Source organism: Saimiri boliviensis, chromosome 15, assembly GCF_048565385.1.
Source record: "Saimiri boliviensis isolate mSaiBol1 chromosome 15, mSaiBol1.pri, whole genome shotgun sequence".
Taxonomy (NCBI): Eukaryota; Metazoa; Chordata; class Mammalia; order Primates; family Cebidae; genus Saimiri; species Saimiri boliviensis.
In genome coordinates this window covers 72,321,274-72,328,759 of record NC_133463.1, presented here as the reverse complement: position 1 = coordinate 72,328,759, position 7,486 = coordinate 72,321,274, and positions in this window count along the sequence as shown.

Sequence of the window (7,486 nt, the reverse complement as noted above, 5' to 3'; positions counted from 1 at the left end):
ACATCTCTTGGAGTGCCTTCAAGATTTATAAAAACTCCCCTTCAATAAGAGTGCCCTCCTCAATATGCCAGCAGAAGCTCCCAGTACTAAATCTGTACCATGTTTCCATTTACATGGACTGATTGATCCAGAGGTCAACTGCTGACCCAAGCAAGGTACAGTAGAAAGTCTTCAAAAACGGCCACCATCAATTCCTTTGCTCCTTCTACGCATAGGCTACTTCTCATATCAAGAGGTAAAGACGATTTTGCCTATGCTTGAATCTTAGCTGGTCTTATTCTGGGCCAATGGAATATGGCAGAAGTGATGCTGTCTGACTTCAGAGGAAGCCTAGCAGCTTCCATGTTAATCTCTCAGAACATTTACTCTTGGAACCCAGCTGCTGTGCTGTGAGGAAGCCCAAGCATCCCCAAGGAGAGGCACTGAAGTCTCTCCACTGATGAGCCCGTTGAGACCCCAGCTGACCGCCAGCACCAACCTGCTGGTCATGTGACTATGCTATCCAGGAAATGAATCCTTCACCCCCAGTTCAGCAGCCCCAGCTGATGCTGCATGGAGCAGAGATGAGCTACCCAGCCAAGTCCCGCCCAAACTTCTGACCCATCAATCATGAAATCAAATACAATTTTTTTTAAGCCACCAAGTTCTGGGGTAGTTTGTTATTCAGCAAGAGATAATAGGAATATGAAGCTAATCAGTCTTTCTCTCTTTAAGAACTTGAAATCTGGGGCTAAGCACAGAGGCTCAGGCCCTGTAATCCCAGGACTTTGGGAAGCTGAGGCAGGAGGATTGCTTGAGGCTAGGGGTTCAAAACCAGCCTGGGCAACATAGCAAAACCTCATCTCCACAAAAAAATATTTTAAAATTAGCCAGGCATGGGGGCCTGGACCTGTAGTCCTAACAACACTGGAGGCTGAGATCAAAGAATCACTTGAGCCTGGGAGATTGAAGCTGTAGTAACCATGATCGTACCACCTGCACTCTACCCTAGGTGACACAGACAGACTCTGTCTCAAAAAAAAAAAAAAAAAAAAAAAAGAATTTGAAATTTTGGTTAGAGACAAATATTTGAAATTTTGGGATTTGAGTCTTATTAAAAGCAACTTTTGCTGTGCATTAGAATTACATAAACTATATAAAATGTAAATAAAGGTCTAGATCACCTTTCTACCCACCCAAATCCCTTATTCAGTAGAAATGAGGTAGATCCCAGGAATATTTTAAGCAAGGATTTTAAACATGCATCCCACATGATTCTGATATCAATATACTAACACAATAATTTGGATGCTCAACTTAGAGAACCAACACACATGCACATTTAGACTTTCCCTCATCCTGTGTCACTTGAGGCCCTGACAGTCCAGGGTTGGCTATTTGTAGCCTCAAATCTGGTTGAACCTCAGGGTTCAGAGAAGGCCCTGTCAATTAAAAAGTTCAGCAGAAGAGATGGTGGTGCCTGGATCTTCATTAACCCATATAGTTCCATCTAAACTGAACTTGAAGACTTAATCATCTTCCTAATTTTAGAATCCTAAATTATCTAGCAGTGCACGATTAAAGGTCTCTGTTTCAAATACGATGCAAAATGTGTTATAATCCTTGTTATATTTTTCTTCCAAAAGGCAAATCTCATCCAACACCTCGGGGATTTTTCTGGATTGTATCACAGACAACAGGATTCTTTCAGTAAGACAGGCCCCCGACTGCCATTATCTGCAGACAGAATTTCAAAGGGCAGGTCAGCATGCATGAACTCCGGCTATGGCCAGTCGCCTTGAGGGAAGAGTTTCTTTGAGGAGCTCAAATAGGAAACCTGATTTCCAGGCATTGGACTCCCATGGTCCTGCTTTATATGGTCGTGAATCCTTTCAAAGTCTGTGTGTTCTTTCATGCTTAAAGCTTTATTTGGGAGCAAGACAAAGAAAAAAAAGTTTCTGAGAGTTTATTGGTAGACTATTCACCTCTTCCCACAGCAAGTCCAGAAAGGCAAATAGTATTTAAGTGGGCATTTGCTAGGTCTTCCAGTGACAGGCTGGAGTTCTCAAATGCACAGTCAACGTTAGCAAACTTTAAAGGAGCTGAAGTTGACGTGAACTTTCTCCACTAATCTTAGTTCCACCTCTCTCCTGCCTTTACTCCCTAGCATCATGTTGCCCTTCTGTCCCTTTGTTTTTCCCCAAACTAAGCCTCCCCATCTAGAAGAGGGCTTCTTCAGGAAGAAACTCAGGCTCTGGAGTGTTTGCTCCTCTTTCTTCAATCTTTCTTTAACCAACCCACTCCTTGCACCAAAATATACCCTGCTTATTCTCGTTCCCTCTGATCCTTCCCAAGCCTCATCAATCTCATAACTCATTCTTTCCACAGAACTAATAGATGGTAATTTTATTATTATCTTTCAGGCTCCATTTTTGCAATTGAATGGATACCTCATAGAAGTAATCTCTCAGGGTAACTAGTGGAAGCTTTGGCAGTGAGATGGGAGGGTTAAAGCAACACGTGTGTTCTCTTGCTACCAGGCGGGCTTAGAGACCCAGAGCAGCTGCAGGTACTACCACCTTGATAACCTTAGAAGAACACAGGTACCAAGAATAGGATAATGAATTCTTAATGTGGGTGTAATTAATATGTCTGGATTTTGGAATAAAAGTGGCCTTTCTGTAACTCAGTGTATATTTATTCTTTAAATTTGGAAAATAGAAACACCCCAAAAATTAAACCAAGAAATGGAAACCTGAAACTCATCCTCCCAAGCCAGTACCACCAGCACATTTTTGACAGTGGTTTCCGTTCAAGGAACATCATAGTCCTTGGTCCTGGCTTATGTTGGAGGAGAAGGAAGCACTAAATCAGTCCCGCTGACTAAAGCCACCTTCCAAATCACCTACCTTCACACCTGAAACTGGAAGAATTCTGGACTGGAAATCAGAAGACCCAGCTTTTAACCCAGGTACTGCTGCTAACTGTGGGGTCTTGAGTGTAACAGAGAAAGGAGGAAAACAAACCTTGAAAATTCTCTTTATCCTAAAATACCTAGGATTCCAAGACTAAAGCCCTCTACTTAAGATACAAACATATTTCCTGAATGCAGCGACACATTAGCCAACTATTACCATTACCCAACTATTACCATTACCCCTACTCTCAAAGCTTAGCCTGCATATTTCCCCATAAGTCCTAAAGGATGCCACAAAAGACCAGTCATTTAAACAGGGTGATGAAGAAGGAAGGATTTAGATGAGGTCTCTCTGAAGACAGGCAAGGAAGGCCAGGTATGGTGGCTCACGCCTGTAATCCCAGCACTTTGGGAAGCCGAGGCAGGTAGATTACCTGAGGTCAGGAGTTTGAGACCAGCCTGACCAGCATGGGGAAACCCTGTCTTTACTAAAAATACAAAATTAGCCAGGCGTGGTGGCACATGCTCCTAATCCCAGCTACTCAGGAGGCTGAGGCAGGAGAATCGCTTGAACCTGGAAGGAAGAGGTTGTGGTGAGCGGAGATCGTGCCATTGCACTGCAGCCTGGGCAACAAAAAAAACTCCATCTCAAAAAGAGAGAGAGAGAGAGAGATGAGGAATCTGGCAAAACACCACGCTGGCCCACAGGGAGCATCAGGCTCCAAACCCCCAGTTTGGAGGCACCAAAAGGAAGGGGGGTAGGAAAGAGGCACAAAAACTCATTTTTCCCACTTTATACTTTTTCCTTGGCCGTACCTAAATAAAAATTGCAAAAAGTCTGTCCTAATGAGAGGTTTTAAGACCTTTGTGGATGCTCATTATATGGTAAATGAATACAGTAACAACTATCCTAAGGACTTCTAATTTCATCGCTGCGCTGACACGTGTCAAAATAGACAACTCTCTTTTCATTCCAGAAATGACACTTACTTTCTGAGGCCAAAAGGGATCAAGGGGGAGAGAAAGGAAAAAAGAACTAACAGGCGCCTCTATTCGGCATGCACTCTGCACTCAGCGCTGTGCTGACACAGGACACGGTTCTCTTGTGGTCTCATGACACATTAGCAAAGGGTGTAGTACCATTCCCATTCTACAGATGGGAAACGCTGAGGCTCAGAAAAGGTTCGCTTGCCCATATCACCCAGCCAGTGATGGGCACAGCCAGGATTTACATCTACATCAGGGTAACACAAAACCCATACTCCTTTCACACTGGTCACCGAAAGTGAATTAGCAAATGAGCTTTACCTTTCCACTTCAGTGATAAGCAAAGGAATAGTAGTGATTAGTATTCATTGAGTACTTATTATTTGCCAATCACTCTGCTGTCATTATTTATCAGGACATTTAATCCTCACTCTAATCCTATAAAACAGCTAATAGTGTCCTCATTTCACTGCTGAGGAACCTGAGATTTTTTACCCAGGGACACATGGTTTGACAGTAAAGACTTAGCCAGACAATCTGACACCAAACACCATAATCATAACTGCTGCCCACGGCAAACTTATTTTAGTTCAGTCCCCCATAAATAAAAACCTGTTATTGCTCAGAGTATTAAGAGGGATGAGGATAAAGGAGATTTTAACTATCCAGGCTGCTGACAGACCCAGAAATCGCTCTTTGACAGCAGCTTGGAGTGACTCAGAGGTGAAAATGTTTTCAGTGTCAGACCTGCCCTCAAAGCCATTCAGGCTCAAAACAAAACTTTCCCTGAGTCCCGATGTTCTTTAAAAACACAGGTCCATTTCAATCGTACAGGGACACCGTACCCCATCCTGCAAAAACAACACCCTGGCCCTCTCCCCTCAGGACCTGGAAAATGTTTCTGGCATCTTTGCAGAAATGGGAAACTGGAGCAGGGAGGAGGTAAGGAAGAAAGGAAAGAAGGGGAAAACCCCAGCGTCTATGTGTGTGAATTGCGGCAGAGGGCTGAGCTAATGAAAGAACATATTTCCAAAACTGGAACCAAAACATATTTCACAAACCTTCTTGGCCTTGTGGAGGATTAGCTGCTAACGGACAGGACCAGGGGTACCACTCTCTGTTTACAAGCTTCCCGTCTGCCCTGCATGTAGACGTGACTTTCTGTGTCCTCCATGAAGGGCTGATTATCTGGTTACCTGGGCTGCGTAAACCCAAACAATTCCCAGAGTCCCTCAGACAAGACTCAAGGAGCAAAGCCCAGAGGGGCACTGGCTGTGGACGTATTTTCACCACCGGCTCACAAATGTGTGCCTTCAAGGGTGTCCCCACCACAAACAACCGGCCTGAACACTCCAAAAATGCCAGTGGCACCAAAGACAAACAAAGGCTGAGGAGCTGTTCCAGGTTAAAGGAGACTAAAGGGACATGAGGAACAAACGCAGTGCCTGATCCTTGATTGCATTTGGAAGAGGGAGTGGAAGTTTCTCTCTAGGACACGATTGGGGCAACTGGCAAACTTTGAATATGGAGTGTCTGTTAAATAACTGTTATGCTGAAGTTAAATCTGAACATGATACATGTATTGATCATTCAGTATACAAATGGACAATGGCCAGACCATATGTAAAAATAGAACTTTCACCCATAACCTGCAGCAGCCTGTCCAGGAAACCAACCCCTTATCTACAATAACCAGCCCAGAAAACCAGCCTGCTGTAAGTCAGATTTACAGGAAGCCAGAAAGGCACCCCTAACCAATCACAGAGGACACCCTGCTTTTAGTTAACTGCCTTCAGCTTCCCCAGGCCAACCCTTTTTTCCACCTGAAGCCTTCCTGTTTTCCACTTTATGAGCTTTCCCACTTCTCTGCCTGCTTTTGAGTCTCTGCCAAAAACGTACGTGGTGGTGCTGACTCCAGGGCCATAGCAAGCTCTGAATAAACATCTTTGCTTTTCTCATTTGATTGGTCTTCATTTATTTCCACAGCACTGTGGTTATATGAGACAAAGCACTTGTTCATAGGAAGCACACCCTGAAGTGTTTAGGGGTAAAGAGTGTGCCCTTAATCCTCAAATGGTTCAGAAATATATCTATACACACATCCAGAGAGGGAGGAAGCGAGGAAGCAAATGTGGTAACCAGTTATCAATTAGTGAACCTGGATGGATGGGATGGGAGTTCTTTATACCCGCAGTCCCCAGGGACTGGTTTCGTGAAAGATAATTTTTCCAAGGACCAGGGGCAGGGGGTGGTTTCAGGATGATTCAAGCACATTATGTTTGTTGTGCACTTCATTTCAATTATTACATTATAATATATAGTGAAGTCATTATACAATTCACCATAATGTATAAGCAGTGGGAGCCCTGAGCTCGTTTTCCTGCAACTAGATGGTCCCATCTGGGGGTGAGGGGAGACAGTGACAGAGCATCAGGCATCAGATTCTCCTAAGAAGCATGCAGCCTAGATCCCTAAGTTCACAGCAGGGTTTGAGCTGCTGTGAGAGTCTAATGCCCCACTGATCTGACAGGAGATGGAGCTCAAGAGGTAATGCGAGTCATGGAGAGCAGCTGGAAATACAGATGAAGCTTCACTCACTTGCCTGCCACTCACCTTCTGCTGTGCCCCACAGTTCCCAACAGGCCACAGACTGGTAGTGGTCCGTGGCCCAGGGGTTGGGGACCCCTGCTTTAGACTATTCTTGAAACTCTTTTGTCAAGTTTGAAATGATTTTAATATAAAAGTTTTGTTTAAGTGTCCCCAGCTGATGGCTCACATCCTGACCAAACATCTCACACCTGCTCACTTAAGATGCTGCTAACAGATTTGAGTCTTGTCTGTGCTGCTCTGCTTCCTTTTGCAGAACCATGCACGCCGAAGCCCAGGCTCTCTCAGCTCATCCCCTGAAAAATGATCATGTCCTCCCCACCCCCAGCACTCTCCTAACCCTCGTTGGCAGTTCTCTGTTCAGATCGCTGGCAGCACAAAGAATCAGGGTGATCTTGAAGTCCCCTCTCCTTTATTTCTGGGCCAAGAAGAACAGAAGAATTGGGGGGCTGCTCTCATTATCAGCTCTCACGTGTACCCTGGGCCGCGTGATGCCAATGGCTAGCGAACTCAGGATTGCAAGTATGTTTGGAAACTGGCCATCTTCTTAAGGCCAAGCTCAGTTCTTGGAACTGGCTGGACTTAACCATTACATTCCAAAGCTGTTGTATATGACAATTTCCCAAGCTGGCCTCCTGATTCCTCTTTCTTCATTGCAACATATTGAGGTGCCCTCTTCATTTTTAAGCTTCTCTTATCCCTTAACATAACATGAAGTTTCTTAACTGTGGCTGCACATTGGAATCATCTCAGAAGCTTTAAAACAATACTGTGTCCCATGCTCCAGCTACTCATATTCAACTGTTCCAAGGTGCAGCCTGGGACTGGATTTTTTTTTGCTTTTGTTGTTCTTGGTTTTGGTTTTGTTTGAAGCTTCTCAGAAGATTCTTATGTGGAATTAGATTCTCATGGGCGCAACCAAGATTGAGAACTACTGCCCTAACACGTTGTTTGTAGGAAATGCGCTCTGCAATGTTTAGAGAGAGAAGAGCAAGA